The sequence below is a fragment of the Podarcis erhardii genome, assembly GCF_964252035.2.
Source record: "Podarcis erhardii genome assembly, chromosome: 7".
Lineage (NCBI taxonomy): Eukaryota > Metazoa > Chordata > Lepidosauria > Squamata > Lacertidae > Podarcis > Podarcis erhardii.
Genome location: NC_138511.1, coordinates 48725495 through 48745514, shown reverse-complemented (window position 1 = coordinate 48745514; position 20020 = coordinate 48725495). Strand labels below are relative to the sequence as shown.

General features: G+C 43.0%; 1 protein-coding gene and 1 long non-coding RNA gene across 5 annotated transcripts in view; one reads left to right on the top strand and one right to left on the bottom strand.

Moving 5' to 3' along the window:
- The window catches only part of CDH8 (cadherin 8), a 234424-nt gene extending 224952 nt beyond the window's left edge, over positions 1-9472 (bottom strand). Inside the window, exon 1 of one of the 4 annotated variants that reach the window (XM_081871927.1) lies at positions 8411-9472. The gene's annotated coding sequence lies outside the window, so the exon portion shown is untranslated. The remainder of the gene's footprint in view (positions 1-8410) is intronic. The other 3 variants (XM_081871929.1, XM_081871928.1, XM_081871931.1) reach the window with 3 other exon arrangements.
- The window catches only part of LOC309347414, a 38264-nt gene continuing 25525 nt past the window's right edge, over positions 7282-20020 (top strand). The window contains exons 1-2 of the long non-coding RNA XR_014158931.1: positions 7282-7657; positions 12984-13144. This is a non-coding gene — a long non-coding RNA (uncharacterized lncRNA). The remainder of the gene's footprint in view (positions 7658-12983; positions 13145-20020) is intronic.

Here is a 20020-nt window from a genome sequence, read left to right as displayed (position 1 = left end):
CCTCGCCCAGTTTATTCACTTCTGTTTCTTCTTTCCAGAATGGGGAATGTGCTAGAAGGATATTAAGTAGACTATGTAGACTAGGACCTGGGAGATCAGGGTTAAAGTCAGTACTCAGCCTTGAAGTTCTTTGCATGGCCTTAGGCCAATCACCGTCTCTCATTATATCTCTCAGGGTTGTTGTGAGGACGTCATGGTGAAAAGGAGACTCATGAACGTCACATTGAGCTCCTTGGAGGAATGCCTATAATCTCAATACTGATATATAAGAATTATAATAATAAATAGCCTCTTCAGCTCTTCAGTCCCAGATTTGATGGAGGTGTGTGGGTGTGGGTGTGGGTGTGGGTGTGCATGTGCATGTGCGCGTGTGTGTGGCCAGGTTTGGAATAATGAAAGAGCCTAACCTTCTAATCAAAGAAGAAAGCATCAGGGACACTACCAGGATATTCTGGGCTACAAACATTAGACTGCCCAGCACCAGTCTGAATACCAGTTCCTGGAAGCCATGGGAGGGGTGAGTGCTCTTGGCCTTGGATCCTGCTTGCTGGCTTCCCATAGGCATCTAGTTGGCTACTGTGAGAACAGGATGCTACACTAGATTGATCACTGTTGACCCTAACTTCTCACAAGGAGTTGTGCTGCATCATGGGGGCATGCACCAAAAGGTCCCCTCCTTGCCTGAACAGGTGGGTTTGGGCTAGGTAAGATATGACTACCTCACCTTCAACATACAGGATTGGTTCATCCATTATATCAAGCTTAGCAGTTAAGTGATTAGATTCTTGCACATTTTCATTCTGTGCAGATCATTTTGTATTGGTAAAAACAGCCTTAGTTTACTCCAACTATGGTTTTCTTGTCTCTCTATTTTCTGCCTCCACTCACAAATCAAACAGGTGTGAATTAAGTTTGCAGAGACACCTGTTTGTTACATGGATAGATTAAATATGCATAAAAGTGCATTATGTGTGTACTTGAAAAACATTAAACCTTCTCTGGTTTAAGGCTGTCTAATGAGTCAAAAGCAGAGAGAACCAGCTCTCAGACACTTTCGATCAGTTGTCTGCTGGTATTGTTCATGTACAGAATAATGAAGGATTCTTAACCAAATACCTTCTCTTTCTCTTCTACCACAACTAGGAGTTAACAGATCTGTCATTTTTTATTTCTGTTGGTTTCTCATTTTTTCAATCTTAAGTTCAGATCTCTTTTTCAAAAGAAATAAAGGAAAGGAAAATGTCCCCGTGAAAGTTGATCAGGATTTTAGTGAGAATTTGTCCTAATATGCACATTTCTGTATACAAATTTGCCTAATACATATGTTTGCAAAGCAAAATCCTCTAATGTAATTCATTTTTTGTATAGTTTTCACCACTGTGTTCATTTTTATGCTCACTTTAGCAGTTTTGTACACATTACTTGGCCAGAGAACTGCATTGAAAAATTCAGATAAATGTGCATTTCAAAGGATGGCTGGGTTTCACATATTTTCCTCTGAGAGTGAAAATTGGGCAAGTTGGCCCTTAAATGTGAACAGGATCAAATTCCTCCACCATTCCTACTTTCAGCACTCTTCATTTCACATAGGCAAGTTTCAACTAGTTCCTGCCAATCTGTTCTCTCACACATTCTCATTCTCTCTCTGACCCATGCTTGGTTTGTTGAGGGTTGCATTAGACAATCCAAACACTCTCAGATCAATTCAAAGGACAAGGGATGGGAAGCAAGCTATGCAAAGCACATTAAAGACAAATGGAGTGCCCTGTTACTGAGAAGAAGGTGTTAACCAGTCAACACCTTAAGCTCCACTTATCACTTCTGCTTTATCAGCTTGAGTGTGCTTGTCCTGTTCTTCAGGAAAATTGCTTAAATATTAATGGAGGCCATATATATGATGTTTTATTATCATTTCCCCCTGTCATCTGCTGAGACATGGCACGAAGCATTGTTGTCTCAGCCTCGATTTTTGTCTTCAGACAGCATTACCTGTCATGTGCATAATTAACGGAAGAAGCATCAACAGCCACAAGACAGAGTCTGAAATCAAGATGTTAAGAGGGGATTAATCTTTCTGAGTGCATACATGGAATATATCTCAATGGTTGCATCATGGGAAGGAAATCTTGACAAAGATACTCGTAGAAGATCCTGGGAAATCCTGTTGGGAGCATTCTAGGTAGATCAAAGAAATGTAGCTAATATCACGTATCAGCAGACCAAATTAGGAGCTAAAGCTGCTGTCCTAAACCAGTGCCTTGGAGGCATGTTCAGTGAAGGAAGCAGGATTTATGTGATGCCTTGTTAAATTCTGCAGCCCTCTCATCATACTAGAAGTTGAGGGTCACCCAAATCAATGAGATAAATGCTACAATCTAATGTAGAATTAAGCATGATGTTTTGAATGTGTTTCAATGGGCTTTAGGGTGCTTACATTTTCAATCTGATGCAGCCTTACTATGAACTCATTGGAATAAATTTTAGGACTGAGATGCAAGGGTTGGATTTTCAGTGATAAAGTTAACCAGGATTTCATTGCTGCATTTCAGTGTAGAGAATACTACTAACCCACCTTTTTCAGATGTTCAAAAGAAGAAATAGACCTGACTCTAACAATTTTTTTACATTAACAAAATGCATGCAAAATGTGCATTTTAGAGGAAATACTTTGAAAAACACTGGGAAGAATGTGCAGTTTACAGGAAGAATACATACAAAATGTGCACAATATACATCTGGATTTTGCATGCCTTCTTTCATGCACCCACAAAGAAATAGGATGGAACACGACCTATGCATGACTGAGTGAAACTGACTCATATTGGACTTAGGTTGGTCCACCCATTCCCAACTTCAGAAAAGTGTCAATTTCATGAAAAGTAAAATTGTTCCTCCCCCTTTCATTTGAACATCTGAAGGAAGCTTTAATCTAGAGCTACTAGAATTTAAGTGACTGTATGTGTAAAAACAATTATCCATCTTGAACGTGTTAGCAAAGATTGATATTTACATTATCCCAATTCAGTCCCTCACATCTGCCTAGGCATTGGGAATTTAAGAACCTATTTCATACCGAGTCATACCTTTAGTTCACATAGCTTTGTATTGTCTACACTGAATGGCAGTAGCTCTACAGGAGTCTTCCCAGTCTTGCCTGGAAATGTTAGGGACCTTTTACATGCAAAGTTTGTGCTCTGACCTACAAACTGCCCCCCCCCACATTATGGATGCTATTGGATGTGGATTACTAGCAGGATAGAATGCTATATAAATATCCTGAGTGTAGCGAGTAGATTCTGAACATTCTTGCCTTGAGCAGTTAGGGTTTAAGGATGTGTTTGTAAAAGCAGGTGGTTTTCAAAAACAAAGCTTGAAAATATCACAGTGAAACACATATGCTTGAATTTGTGCAAAATCTGGTCTCCACTCTAAAGGTTATGCAAATGGGCTCCAGCCAGCTTCATTTGAAGTACTTTAGTATAAAACTGCTTTGGGGGATCAGGCCGTAAACTGAGAAGGTTTACATCCTAAATGACATGTCTTGAACTCATTTCTGTTTCTGACCTTCTACAGTTGCCAGGTTGATCTCATTTTCTCTCCCTTGTTATACCTGCATCACATCTTCAGAGGTCACATTCTGTAGTTCTGGAAACTTTCCAGTTTCCACATCCCAAATCTCAGTCTGTCAAGACTGAGATTTAAGGACCGATGAAGGATGGTTTCCAAACAAGGAAATCATGAAAAGATTTATGAGATTTACAAAACTACTCCGCATTGTCATGCATGTGTATTTGCATGTTCCAACACTATCCATAATCTAATGCTATTGCTCTTAAAACTGCACATTTTACAAACAGAAAAAGAATGGTCTTGCTTTCATAACCTTATTGAAGGTTTTGGAAGGAACCTGTGTGGTTACTGCTGGACGCAAAGTGCTAGACAAAATTAGCATGTGGGTATATTATTGCTCACTGCTGACAGTAAGATTTCTACACCCACAATAACCAGAACCAAAACCAAAACCAAATAAACATAACCATATCAGCTAAATTGAAATTAGATTATCAGGCATTCCCAAGGACTAAGATTTAAACACCAGGAGGCTGAACCTTTGATCCCAGTATACCAACTTAGATACTAAACAAGGAAACACACAAAACAAACATTTGTATGCTTCTTTCTCCCATGAAATTCAAAACCCTTGCTATGAATGCTGATCAATCAACAAAGAAGTACTGGAGTGGTCATGCTTGAAAATCTCTGAAGTGGTGGAATAAGTTTTTATATGGGTCTGTGGATAAACTGATGGAGGGACAGAGAAGATGCTCCATCATCAGGACAGAGATTCTACATCCTGGGTGAAATCCCATTCTCACCATTTGCACTGCCAATTGCATGGACATTTAGAGTTTTTCTTATTCATTGGAAATGCTGAGAGGGGAAGAATTCTGGAAATTTAACACCCTGAGTCACCAACTACTCTGCTATGGTGTATTGCCGTGAAATTGCTAACAACTGGATTAGCCACTGGTGCAAACAGAGGAGTTGTTACCTCTGCTTTTAAACTGGTCTCCCCAAATCCTTCAACTAACAGTGGAAAATATCTGAAGGGATGTTAGGTGCATGTTTGACTTCTTGTTTTCAGTTTCTATCCAGTATTTCTAAGCTTGGGAGCATTTGAAGTTCAACTACGTGTACAGTCGGCTACCTGGTGTAGCAAATGAAGTCAATAACCAAAGAGTGGCAAGGCTTGCCATTTTGTTATGCAACCATCATTAGCGTGAGTTGTGTGTGGGACTTTCACTTGAAAGTTGGCCCATTACCAAACAATGTTTTCACCAAAATATGCTTAGATATTTATATATAAAGAGTATCAGCATCAGTTTCCATTGCAGCTTACTAATCCTCCTTTATAACAACCACTTTTTACTAGTTTAAAGAAACCCACACTCATTCTCCATATGGACACAATCTACCGTGAAAGGCTCATTTCTATTTTCAAAAGTTAGATGGCTTCCTCACTGAAATTTTTTTTCTGTGCCAGCAAAGAACACCAAATTTGCATTTGTACATGATCTTTGTTGATAGCTGGTACAAAGGTGAGAGCCAAATCCTCACTTCCACTGATTAAAATAATATCAGTAGTCATTATTGGTAGAGATAAAAATTCTCAATAGCAAAAATATGCAGTTTTTGGAGTACACACACTATACAAAATACATAGGGTGTTATAATATGCCAACTAGGTGAGACTCGGCAACTGTGTGAAAAAATGCTTAGATCTCCTTCTATTTATACCGGCCACCAACGTTGTGGCTGCATGTATGCAGCAAATGTGTATGCCTGGGAAACAATGTAACCTAACTACATGCATACCCATCTCTACGCCCACTCCCCAATAAATAAGACTTGCAGAACACATTCATAATATCAAGAGCAAATAAAACTGACAGTATTCAATCCATTTGTGGTTTCTGCAGTGATGAAATACAATTGGGCTATTTTACAGGGATGTAAAAAAAAAAACAATGAAAGAGATTTAGATGTGGACTGGGGCTGCCTTGACAATCATTTTATAGCTTTTGGGAGAGAGTTTTGAAAAAGTACTGTGCAGGTATGGCTGAGGTGTCCTGAAAAATACACTAGGACACGTTGTCAATGTAGGAAGCAATGCCAGAGTGTTCGGAAGAGCAGTATTTATCTTCTCTTTTCCTCCTTTTTAAAGAGGAGAGCAAAGAAATGGTTGTTTACCAACCACATGAAAAGTGTTACAGGGAGACATATTTTAACCAGTATTTCCCAGAAACTTTGGTGTTTGTTTTAAAAGGTTCCTTCATTTCCAAAGCTATTTTTAAGGGACCAATTTCCATTTAATTAAAAACAATAATAACTGATTCCCCAAAACTTATCATGTCTCTCAATCCCAAAATGCAGCTGGCAGTTATCTCCTATTTCAGAAGGCCCTCAAGATGCAGCTAAGTACAGATATTGTGGAGGTTAATTAATATCCATCATATAATTGCAAGCATTTCAAGGGGAAAGTGTGTGCGTGTGTGTGTAAGCAAGACAAGAATCTATAAAAAGCAATATTGCAGGGGGAGGGTGAAATCAGCTGCATTTCACAGGGAAGACTGTGGTTCAGATAGCAAATAGTGAAACATAACTATTATGTTGGATGCATGGAACAGTTAGACAAGACTGTGCTTAGCTATCCCTTTCCTTTGGTGTACTTCTCCTCCCCCTAAAAAATAAATAAATTGGGAAAGTGATACAATTGGCTTAGAGCTAAGACCAACTTCTTATTATAAACTTTGTTTTTTAATTGCTATCATTATTATTACTAATAGTGACATTTTCATTCCTGGCGCTGCATGTTTGCAGAATACCCCCACTGCAGTGGAATATATAGTCTCCATCTGTTCTTCTGCATGGTTTCTCAGACAGCTAAAAAGTGAATTTAGACCATTGGGAACTCTGTGATTCCCTTTGATTATTTTCAACAAATCTTGGCTTTCTGTAGCAGGTCAACTCCAATTGGATATCCCTTGCCTTAATTCTAGGATTCCTGCTAAACGCTTTCCTTGGAAAGTGCCACATGGAGCAATCCAATCCTAAGAATGCTTACTTGGAATTAAGTCTCAATGATGTCAGTGAATTTACTTTCTGTAAGGGCAGAAGACTGCAGTCTTAGCCCCTGTCTGCAAAGAAAGCCTTGCTGGGAATTTTCAAGAGAGGGTGGATAAAGTTAAAAGGCTTCTCTATAGCTTTGCTGGTTATCAGTGACATTATTTAATTGGAACTGAAGTGAGCAGCTGTTAGATCCCTCCTAATGCAAACATTATGTTATGTTTTGAGTCCATGGCCAGTTAACAGTAATGGGTGACTGACAAAGAGTCCCCTTACAGTGGTGCTCCTGGGAATCAATAGCCAGTGGTTCTTCCTCTCTTACCTCTTCCTTCAGCATATTATCAACCTTAAGGATAACTCTTTTTGTCTGTCTGTATCTGCATTTATTTCTGTATCCAAGGGAAGGGGAAGTTAAAGATGGAATTGCGCTTAACATAGTTTGGTACCTGTTGGCATCGATGGCTGGTTTTGCAAGTCACTTTGGAAGGATTTCATCCAAATCTGCAGCCTATTTAAGTTAAAACTCTAAGCCTTGTATCCTTGCAGAAACCACATTAACCAGCACTGCCACTCCTCTGGTGATTCCTTTAAGAAAGCCCCCACCAAGACCACCTGCAAAAATAAGGACCTAGAGCAAATCCCTGCCTACATTGCCCCAAATCTGAGATGTTCTGATCTGTTGCCTATGCTGTTCCATGGCTGAACAAAATGTTCTGCCATGGCTCACTGTAGCCTGGCGGGGAAGACTGTTTGACAGCTTGATTGGGATGTTACTACCCAGCAGCTGTTAGATACAAGCAGGAATATAAGAGAACATGTTATTCCTCCAAGCCTTCTCCCCAACACCACCCCTCCTCAATTCTGGATGAAGCGCTTAGGAGAGAGAGAAGCTGGCTTGGAGGGAGGGGGTCAGTAGTGTTTTCCGTATCTTCCTTGGAAAGCATGTCATTATCAAGGGACTGGAGCTAACATGGGGTGCGGTGGGGGCTGATCCTAAGTTTCATCTTGATATGGCTGCAGCTTTGCTAAGGTAGGCAACTGAGGTCCGTTCCCTTTTTGGGGGAAGGGGGGCAGCAACTTGTAGAAAAGGAGCTTGACTGCTCACTTACTGCTTTGAGAAACCGGGAGGAGAGAGGCTCACTTCTAAACCCTTGATTTTCTCAGCCAATGTAGCATAATATTTAACATTAAATGAAAATAATAATGTTAATTTTCTCCCTCCTCTCTGCTTTTAGATTGCCCCTCTCCACCACCCCAGTTTATCCTCCTTTCTCTGTATCTGGCTGGCGGCTGGCTATGTTCTTTTTTTAGAAGGCGATTCTCAATATATCTGGCTGGGGGGGGGGCGGTTAGAGAAAAATTCTCAACACCAACCAGGCAACGTCTTTCAAGTCTTGAATGTATGCCCGGATCTATCAACCAGATGGTGGGAAAGAGACCAGTGATTTAGTGTTCTAAAATGGGGGGGGGGGCACAAACACCAACCCCTCCACCACCGGTGACCACACGCCACCCCACCGCGCAGAGTCCTGCAGAAAGGCATGTCCGGAATGGGCACCTTGAGATCTTCCACCACCATCCTCACTCAGACCCCCCCAAACCAGGAATCCTCAAGAAGACCCAGCTGAATAAGTAGACAAAACTATCCGAGCTATCAGAGAGACCGAGGTAGCTGGAGATTGATACTTCTCCCTCCGCGACCCTCTTCCTCTCCTGGTGATAAGACTCTCCAACCCAGGAGAAATCTTATCACGTACCAAAAAAAAATAACGGCAAATGGTACCTCCTGCTTGGCTTCTTCCCCCCCGGAGCTCCAAGAAGGAACGTCTTGCAAACTCCTACTTCAGCGCGGTGAAATAAATACGGTTCCCCCCTCCCCTCCCCAAATAATCGTAAGATTCGACTGGAAAGGTGGCTACTTGTTCTTTCAGCGGGAGGCGAATAGTCGCCAGCCCGGGCGAGCTTGGCCAAGAGCGGGTACCTGCCTCCGACCGGCTTTCATTCTTTCACACCAATGTTGCCTCTGGCTCGCTCGCTTTCCCTCGGCTTTTATTTTTTCTCTTTTTCTAAAAAAAATAAAATAAAATAAAAATATTTATTTCTCCCACGGTCTTGGGGAGCGGGGAAGCGCCGGGGCGACTGGGGCTCCTCTCCTCTCCGGTCCGGCTGGCCAGGCGAAGCGCGGGGCTGGATCAGTGCCGGGTCTCAGTCTCCCGTTGCAACGCTCGTCGGCGGTGGCGGCGGCTGCAACGGCAGCACAAGCGGCGGCAGCGGCGGCAGCAGCAGCAGCTGCAACAGCCCATCTCCGGCCGAGCGAACGGGAGGGATATTCCAAAATAAATCCACTCATTCAGACGCGCCGAGCCGCTCGCTCGCTCGCTTTCTGGCTCTCCGACGTTCCCGCCTGCCAAATGGAACTGTGAAGCGATGTGGGGGAAGAAAAAAAAGAAAAGTGAGGAGCGGAGAGCCTCCCCTGACAGTTCTTATTGGGCTGATCTTGGAGGCAGGTCTAAAGGCTCCCGAGAACGCCGGGCTGGAACGCGCGCCTGCTCCATTCCAATCTCGCAGGCGCTCTTAACTTTCTAGTCCTCTTTGGGGGTTTCTGTTTAGGGGCGGGGGGGGGTTCTGTGTTTTTTTCTTTCCCTCCCTTTTTTTAAAGAGCCCTTCCCTCCGCCTGAAAGGCTGCCGCCAGCCGGCTCGGGGCGATTTCTTGGCAAGGACACCACTACCACCAACTCCTCCTCCTCACCTGTGCAACTACCGCCTCTTAAGGACTCTGCTGCTCTTCATTCCTCAAAGCAAGAAAATCGGAGCGAGAGAGAAAAGGAGGAGACTTCAAGCGAAGGGGGAGGGAACGAGGAATCTAGAGTAAACTCCCACCACTGACACCGCGCCAAGCCTGTTGATGTCCTGTCTTTGGCTAGCGTTCCCCCCACTCCATGCAAATTACGAGTGCAATAACTTCTCTTGTAGTTTTCTCGCTCTTGGAGAGAGAAAACGCAAAGAGAAGGTGCCGCGGGGCACACTGTAGGCCTAAGCGGAGGTGGAAAACTTGTAGCCCTCCCGGTGTTGATGGGCTCCGACTCGCATCAGCTGGAGACAGCTCAGCCAATGGTCAGTGGTGATGGGAGTTGGAGTCTGGCAACATGGGGAGGGCCACAGGTTCCCCAAGCCTGAAGAGAGTGGCTGGAAGAAGGCTCCTCAGGTCCTGAGGACATCAGAGGAGACTTCCTGGGATAAGTTGGAGGAAAGCTGCATCTAACCCCAGTATTCTGTTTCTAGCATCACCCAGTCAGATGTCTCTAGATGGTCAAGACGTGAGCAAGGCCTGAAGGTGGTAACAGTGAAGGTGGTGCTGAAATAGACAGTGATTTTTAGATCTATGGCTTTATCTGATGTTTGATGAAATATTTTGCAGAAAGAGACCTGGCTCAGTGGCAGAGCACATGCTTTGTACACAGAAAGCCTCAGGTTCAAGCCCCAGCATCTCCAGGGAGGGCTGGGAAAGATGCCTGCCTTAAATTCTGGAGAGCTGTTGCTGGTTAGGATTGATGGTACTGCGCTGGATAAGGCTGTGGTCTGATTTGGGAGTTTCCTATGTTCCTATACCTACTTACAGTAGTGACTCATTCAACTCAGTGTGGTTTATATTCTTCCAAGCAAACATGTATAGGATAGCACTGTGGCCAGATATCAGGACACCTTGAGGGCAGGGAATTCCTTAACTCAAGGTATGTGCATTGTAAGTAGTTCACTTTGTCTTTCCAGGCACCTGACCAACTAATCCATTTCACTGAGTGACTCTAAAAAGCTCTAGCGGTGTTGTGAGGGAGAGATGCATTTGCAACTATGCTTTCTACACAATTTACAATTTCACCAACCTCTTAGATGCTCTTTTAGTTCCCCTTTCCCCCAGAAATGAACAAGCAAAACAAAGTTTTAACCAAGTTGGAGTTAATTCTTTATTAGCAAAAGCAAGATCTGCACAGGAGTGTAAGGTCTAATGAGGACAGCAACTCATCTTCCCCATGCCCACATGAAGAAGTTGCTATGCTTATTAGGCCTGGCACTGCTGTACAGATCTTGTTTCTGCTAATAAAGAGTTAAGTCAAACTTGCACAGTGTGATTTACTGCTGACTCACTCTTGACAGATTGCTGAGACTGAAGGTCCCTGCCTCCCCATGGTTGTCTCCTCTCCAGGGTTTCTTCCAAGCAATTAGGGACTGTGTCTGCACGTCACCAATCTCTCCTTCACCCTTTTCATGCCTCTTCTGGCTCTGGAAGACAAGGATGGAGGGGAGCTTGTCTCAGCATGAAGGGAAGACACCTGTGACTCTTCACCAGTCTGACTCATCTCTGCTTCTTGGCCTATCCCCTCCCACTCTCTCTGCCTCTGATTCTAGACTTCTGCCACAGACTCTCCCAGCTCATTAAGTCCTGTTATCTCTCCAGCTTCTTACACCTCTTCCCTGTTTTCTCCCTCTTCTCCCCCTGACCACTCACCATTTCCCCACCATCACTACCCAGGCTCTGAGCCTTGGTGGTTCCCCAACTGGCTCCTCCCACCATGACAGGGGGGTCGGTTGATTTTTATTGCTGGAGAACTAAGCTGATGTGTATTTTAGCAGACACACAACACAGAGACAGACACAGCAGTGATGGCTGGTACCCATTGGGCTTGGTAGGGCAGAGTACAAGGGAGCAAAAAAGCTTGTGGAGGCAGAGCCAATGATGGCCAGAACCAAGTAATCCTAGTTTGTCTCCATACTCCTCCCTGCTGAGTTCTACTGGTTGTAAGCAAGGAGGTGGGCAATTCAGTCTGGCTAAGGGCAGATTGAGGCCATGTACACATTGACGATTTAAAGTGCAACTAGAGATCCTATCCCCACCTCAATTTGAGTTGAAGCTGATTTGATGGGAAACACATAAAAATGATTTGATTTTTCAAAAGAAAACAGCATGCAGGATAGATGTGGATTGAGGTTATTATGTGCACACCACTTCCCAAACTAGCAGTGGGGTGTACTGAATGCAATGCAAATGGGAATATGTACACAGCTTGAGGTTGGTGGGGTTGGTGCCCCATTTGCTTCTGGTTACCTCTCTTTTAAATCAGAACCAGTGAAGGCGGTGAAGGTTCTGTGTGAGTGTCTGGAGGCGGTTGGAGGATGGATGGCGGCTAACAGATTGAGATTGAATCCTGACAAGACAGAAGTGCTGTTTTTGGGGGACAGGAGGCGGGCAGGTGTGGAGGATTCCCTGGTCCTGAATGGGGTAACTGTGCCCCTGAAGGACCAGGTGCGCAGCCTGGGAGTCATTTTGGACTCACAGCTGTCCATGGAGGCACAGGTCAAATCTGTGTCCAGGGCAGCTGTTTACCAGCTCCATCTGGTACGTAGGCTGAGACCCTATCTGCCTGCGGACTGTCTCGCCAGAGTGGTGCATGCTCTGGTTATCTCCCGCTTGGACTACTGCAATGCACTCTACGTGGGGCTACCTTTGAAGGTGACTCGGAAACTACAACTAATCCAGAATGCGGCAGCTAGACTGGTGACTGGGGGCGGCCGCCGAGACCATATAACACCGGTCTTGAAAGACCTACATTGGCTCCCAGTACGTTTCCGAGCACAATTCAAAGTGTTGGTGCTGACCTTTAAAGCCCTAAACGGCCTCGGTCCAGTATACCTGAAGGAGCGTCTCCACCCCCATCGTTCTGCCTGAGGTCCAGCACCGAGGGCCTTCTGGCGGTTCCCTCATTGCGAGAAGTAAAGCTACAGGGAACCAGGCAGAGGGCCTTCTTGGTAGTGGCGCCCGCCCTGTGGAACGCCCTTCCAGCAGATGTCAAAGCGATAAACAACTACCTGACATTCAGAAGACATCTTAAGGCAGCCCTGTTCAGGGAAGTTTTTAACGTGTGATATTTTATTGTATTTTTGCTTTCTATGGAAGCCGCCCAGAGTGGCTGGGGAGGCCCAGCCAGATGGGCGGGGTATAAATAAATTATTATTATTATTATTATTATTATTATTATTATTATTATTATTATTACTAACCAGCCTCTACTGACACACACACAAGATCAGTGCTTTGCTGTTTGTTGAATGAATTGATCTGAAATGCCCACCACCATTTAGCTACCAGTACTCATAAGAAGATCTCTGGTTGATCCAAGGTCCATCTGGACAAGCAATATTTTCCCAACAGCCTCGAAGATGCCTCTGGGAAGCCCACAAGCAGGGTGTGAAGGGGACAGACCTTCGTCACAGTTACATCCTCATTTCATTTCATAATTTCATTTCAATGGAATTGAAAGTATGTGCTTTATTGCTGAGCTATGATTCCTTCTCCTTCCCAGCTACAGCTGCCATCATCCCTAACCACCGGACAGGCTGGCTGGGGCTGATAGAAGTTGAGAGTCCAACAGCATCTGAAGTTTTGTGTGTGAGAAGAGAGAAAGGGATAGAAAAAGATCGTGAACATCTGTGGCTATTGATAAGCATGCACTAATCTAGAGAGGTAAGAACTGCCATTTATCACACTTTAACCCCCTTGATTTCAAGCAAGGAAAGACATGAGCTATAATATAGCTAATTGTGCAAAGTGATTGTGAGTGCATGTTGTTAGCACAGGCAGAATGCCAACATTGGTTCTCAAACCCACAAGAGATTAGCTCCAGGAGCTACAATTATTCCAGAGGATTACTTTGGAGTTTTTAAAGATCTTGTGAAAATGCCTTAAGGCTGCACTCCTACAGCCACTTTCTAAGAGTGAGCCAATTCTAGGATAGCTTGGAATATAGACTGGGTGGAGCAAGGCAGCAATAAGTGCTGCATTCAAGTGTGCCATTTACAATTGTTCTAGGGCTCCTCCAGAGCTTTTATCCAGATTTGCTTGCACAAAGCTTACACAGAAGTTAGAATACATCAAGTCTTTATTAAACATTTCCTCTAATTTGTTTGTAGGGAAGTTATGGGACACCGAGCATTCATCCTGCATTCATGCTGATTTGTTTGCAGGATGTTTACAAATCTTCCCATGAAACATTCTTTCAGTCCACACTTTTTAATGCATTTCATAGCTGCAAAAAGGTTATTTTTTAAAGGAAGCAGTTCTGCTGCACTAGGACCATGGAGCAGTTTACTCCACTTTTATTGCACAAAGCTAAATTTCAAGGCAGCTTACAATGCTACACCTCAGGACCACAATACCACAAGGACTGCCTTTCTCCATATGAACCTACGTGGACTCTGAGATCATCCCCTGAGGCTCTTCATTGTGTGCCTCCTCCACAAGAGGTCCAGAGGGTGGCAAAACAAGAATGGGACTTTTCTGCAGTGGTTCCCTGTTTGCAGAGTGTCAGCCCCACTCACCTCACAGAGTGTTTGTTGTGGGGGAGGAAGGGAAAGGAGAATGTTAGCTGCTTTGAAACTCCTTTGGGTAGTGATAAAGTGGGATATCAAATCCAAACTCTTCTTCTTCTTCTTCTTCTTCTTCTTCTTCTTCTTCTTCTTCTTCTTCTTCTTCTTCTTCTCTCAAGGGAGGTTTGGCTGGCGCTTTCATTATACACATTTAGGCACCAGGCAAAAACCTTCCTCTCCAACCAGGTTTTGAGCTGACTGACATCTGATATCCTTTTAAATGTTTTGTGGGAGGGGGGATTATTGTGTTGTTGTTGTTGTTGTTGTTGTTGTTTTTGTTGTTGTTGTTGTTTAGTCATTTAGTCGTGTCTGACTCTTCATGACCCCATGGACCAGAGCACACCAGGCACTCCTGTCTTCCACTGCCTCCCGCAGTTTGGTCAGACTCATGTTTGTAGCTTTGAGAACACTGTCCAGCCATCTCGTCCTCTGTCGTCCCCTTCTCCTTGTGCCCTCAGTCTTTCCCAACATCAGGTCTTTTCCAGGGAGTCTTCTCTTCTCATGGGGTAGCCAAAGTATTGGAGTCTCAGCTTCAGGATCTGTCCTTCCAGTGAGCACTCGGGGCTGATTTCCTTCAGAATGGATAGGTTTGATCTTCTTGCAGTCCATGGGACTCTCAAGAGTCTCCTCCAGCACCATAATTCAAAAGCATCAATTCTTTGGCGATCAGCTTTCTTTATGGTCCAGGTCTCACTTCCATACAGCACTATCCATACAGCTAAAAACATATAAAAACCTAATCTTTAAAAAACAATTAAACATTAGTAGAATTAAAATGTATACATAGAAAAGATCAGACACAGAAATTATTACAATAAAATAATCACAGCACCAGTCCTTTCCTTTACACTGACTGATAGCAGCCCCCCAAGTTTTCAGGCAGAGATGTTTCTCAGCTTTACCTGGGGGTGACAGTGATTGAATCTCAGACCTTTTGTGTGTAATTACTGTGCTTTACCACTGGGGGCACTTGCAGTCTATTGCTATCTTGTGAGTAGGATACAATGGCATACTAGTAAATTCAGGCTGCACAATTAAAGTGGATTTCTTGCTCTTGCACAGCAAGCCTTCTTAAAACAACAACAACAACATAATTTTTGCAGGAAGGAACATACCGAGGAAATGCTTTGGAAAATATGGGTTAACAATTGCTCAATGCAACACTGTATAACTTTACTGCAAACAAAACAGAATGAGTGGTCAGTAAACAGCTGACTTTGTATAAGTTCCCCACAATCTTTGTGTAAACAAATCAGGATGAATGCTTAATAAACTGGTAGTCTGAAAGCAACTTAAGTACAGAAGGAAGGAATGGAGAAAGGGAAAATAGAACCTATGCATTCCGTTTTCATCTTCAGTTATAGATGGTGAAGAAAATTGTTTTACTTTGCATTTAACGTCAGCCCTATATAATTCCCACTTCCCCCAAAAAAATATGCCAACTGAAACACAGCCATCCTTCCAAATTCACACTTCTCCAAATTTTACAATTAAGTTTTCCAGCATGCTAATGGGTGCAAAAGTGCATGGACTAGGGGAAAGTGTGCATAGAAATGTATATGCCAACAGCATATGCATACAAACTGATATACTGGAGAAAATAAGATATAAACATGTATTATATCAGGAAAAAAAAATGCTTGCAATAATGTTATCATGAGGAGAAATTTGAATAAAATGTACATGCAGACTTCTAAAATTTATTTATTTCTTTATTTAAATGAACACACTGCTTAATTGTAAAAAAGCAAAGTGGACTACATAATATTAATATTAATAATAATAGATGTGGAAATATGGACAACAGATTTTAAAAGTGAGAAAAAATAGAAAGAAACTGAGAAAATAAAAATTGATAGTTTTGTCTTTTCCTAGTCCCAGCAACCATTGACAGTGGATCATGGGAGTTGTAGATCATCAACCAGAGAAAAGAGGCATCAACTAAGCAAACGAGTCAAGGCTCACTGGGGGCAGCTAAGAACATAGAGAAGCCTGGGAGGAAATGGACAAGGGAGCCAAATGAGGACAGCCAACAAGGGAAGTGAATGATCATAGAGACGGAAAGCTGTGAGGCAGAGAAGGTGGGAGCACTGGCAAGAGGATGCTGAGGGAGAACAGCAGAGGAGACAGAGAGAAAGCACAACAAAGGAAGTGAGAAAGGGAGAGAAAGAGAAACTTGTCAGGTACAAAATGGACTGGTTTGTGCAATTGGAACTCTTTCTTCTTTGGAGAAGAAGGGGCAATTTTACACTGAAGACGAACAAGGACTTCAGCTACAGGCTCTCAGCCACAATGAACAAAGAACTATGACTCCGTTTGCTTAGGAGCAAGACTAGGGCATCTTATAGAGCATTTATTGTTAACACTCCTATGTTAACACTCCTAGCTGTGCTGCCAATAGTGTAGTTAATTTTTCAGTATACATGATATGTGTACCAGTGGATAAGGAATCAGGACCAGTGGACACTCCCAACTTCACACAATCATAGAATTAATGAGGACCCCCAGTTCCCCAGGTGCAAAGGGCAAGGAAAGGCCAGGCTTTTGGTACCTTATTTGTAAGTTTGAGTGGACGCTGATGAACATATGCCAAGTGGTAATACCATCATTACTAAGCAGTACAGATAGGGATGGCTGGATCTACCCATTTTGGTTTCTCATTTGTGTGTGTGTGTGTTCATGAAAATTTGTCAGCATTTTTGTGTTGATTTCTAACATAAAATGAAAAGCAGTCATGACATTCTGCAGTTTGTGTGGCTGCTGATAAGTGGTGCTGTGAAGTGCAACATGACAACCCATCAACTGATGGGCAGATGAAAGCTCATAGCTAGTCCCGCCAGCCCCTTCAACACCCCCACCCCTGAGTTTTGAAAGCCCTTTGTAAACAACCTCTCATGGAGACATTTGCAAAGGGAACTCTGAAAGCCCTGTGGTTCACTTTGAAGTTCCAACAATTGGGACTTCAAATGGAAGCACTGCCTGATGCCAAGCTGAGAAATTAAAATAGCCATCTTCTATTTTCATTATTTCCAGTAATTTCCAGACCCATTTCAAGGCGCTCACATTGATGTTTAAAGGCCTAAACAACTTAAGCCTCAAATATCTGAAAATATTTGAAAAACCACCTCTTTTCCTATAGCCCATATCATATGTTGTGATTAGCAGAAGGGACTCTCTTAGTGGTCCAACCACTCAGAAATTTGGGGTAATAATGGCAGCTCGGAAGAAGGCATTCTCTATGACAGCCCCCCCCCCCCAATTGTAGCATTCCCCATTCTTATCATACAGCTTTTGTCATATGGGGAAAACGTCTTTACCCTGCTGGGATGTATGTTTTGAACATACCTTTAATCTGTTTGATTGGTAGGTACTGAGGACCTCATAATGTAGGGCAAGGTCATTTACACTCTCTCTCTCTCTCTCTCTCTCTCTCTCTCTCTCTCTCTCTCTCACACACACACACACACAGCATGTCAAGTTTTTATAATGCCTTGTATTTTTTCCCAGCATTCATAGGAGCATCACAGCCATTATTTCAAAGAGGGCCCAACAGTGGGCCTAACTTAGGTTCAGGGTTCCTAGCAGCTGCCCCAAAATGCTTACATGACAGCAATAAACCTGCGAGACTATGTTCCCCCAGCCATCACCAACGGTAAGGAAATTGAGTTTCCTCTGTTCTTTTGTGTTCAGGGTAAAATAAGAATTGCAATTTGCCTTTGTGACTCTGAACACGCAGCAAGAGTGTTGTCTGTCTACCTGCTCCCTCATTTTTAATAGTGTAATCAGCTCAAGACCATAATAATGAGCTATGGTGGACAGTGCATGGTTAGGAGGAACCAATGTTTGACTGTTTGCTGTTTACACCACACCCAGTAGCAGCCAGAAGGGTGGGGCAGGGTGGGCAGGCATTGTTTACCTGGCTTCCCAATGTGGAAGTTACTGCTGGTAACTGGGGGGGGGGGGGGAAAGACATCAGGTAGGTTGACACATCATGGGCACAGTGGCAGAGCCAATCTGTCACTCTTGCCATAGTGCCTGCACTGACCTCCCCACCCCCTTTCCCCACCAGACACTACTGACCCCACATTTCCTCAAAGAAGCTCAGGGATGTGTGCATGGTTCCAGTTCATCCCATTTTATCCTCACAACAACCCTGTGAGGATGGCTAGGCTGAGAGACAATGACTAGTCCAAGATTAGCCAGTGAATAACAGGGCTGACTAGAGATTTGAACCCTGTTCTCCCAGATCTTAGTCTAGCACTTTAATTACACCATACTGGTATGTGTAAAACTGGTTTGGGTCATACCCCGTCATAAAACAAATGTTCTTCACCATTTATGTGTTATCCCTTAACATATTTGAAGATGGCTTAATCAATCAATCAGTCTATCAATCATTTAGAATATAGGATTGAATCCCATATCCTTTTCTGTAGGAAATATCCCCTTTGAATGCAATGGGACTTTTTCCTTAGTCAACATGTGTAGAATTGTGACATAAATGTTGTAACCTTACATTTAGGCTCCAGTCCATACACACATACCTGGGAGCATATCAGACTGGACTCATAGGTTTTACTTCTGAGTAGTCATGTATAGGATTGCACTGTCAGGCTGTAACCCTCTGTACAATTTTCTGGGAGTCAGCTCCATTAAACGCAGTGGAGGTTACTTTTGAGTAAACACACATAGGCAGTCTGATTGCACCTGATTTAAAGTATCACCACCATGACTCCCTCCCCCCCGAAAAAACCCTACATTTTTTAAACACTGAAAAATGACACTGTGGAGAGGATGCTTTGTGCTATCACCGGCACCCAGCCAATCAGCACTGTGAGCTGACAGTCCATTTTGCTTCAATCTAGTTGAATTTTGTCTCAAAGTTTCAGTCCTCAGGAGAAGACTGTACTTATACTTATGAGAACAATGTGGTAAGTGTGCTTTCTAGAGTGGAGTGGCTCCAGTTAGGATATAAATGGAGTAAGCCATTATAAAAAGCAAAAACAAGAAAAGGAGCACACTAAGTTGTAGCTGCATGTTTATATATGTAGTGGAAGAATCAAACCTGTATTTCATGAAAGGATCCTCATGCACAGTGGCCACAATTCAGGTAACAAGTACACTGTTCTGAATTTTCATTAACAAATGGCAACAATCATGTATTTTTCTTGCATTTATAAGCATTTGTAATCTTTTATATCAGTTGATAAACAAGATAAACACAAAACAGAAATTCTACATACATGCACATAAAAGCTTTTCCTGGAATTCACCAAACAACAACAACAAAAAATCCACAATAAGACTATGTGGAAGAACCCATGGAATAAAAACCTTTCTCACAGATATGGAAAACAGAACTCCATTTTGCTATGAGATTTTGTTTTAATGGTATCCCCCTGGATTCCGAAATTTATGGGGTCTGGTTGACTCCTACTGTCTTGAAAAAAAGTAAATGTATATTTAAAACACATGCACATCTGCTCAACAGTTATATTTACTAGACAAAGTTCTATTACCATATAGAGTTAGGTTGGTTCCCTCAGGGCACCACAAGCACACTACACCGTGCAAAAGATAACATCAGAAAATGTGGCTTTCCTTTATTTTAGAAAGGAGAGCTGGATTTGCATTGGAGCAAAGAATCTCTCCCCCTCTCCCCATTCATAGCTTTTGCTGGCTGAATAGAAATGAGCTTGCAGATACTATAATGAAAGACTTTAACGCAAACTTTCTGCTTCAAAGGTACATGATGGTTTTGCTTTTGAACTCCCATGCAGTAAATAGTTTAAGCGATTTGCTGCCTTTTTTTTTTTTGGATATCAAGAGATGGCCAATGACTGCATCCTTTGGGGTTTCTTTGTTCTCCAGACAGTGGTCTGGGGGATGGGGAGTGAAGGTCAGGTAATATAATTAGGGGTGGATGAGAAATTCAATTTAGTTCACATTTAAAGGCAAACCTACCAATTTTGCA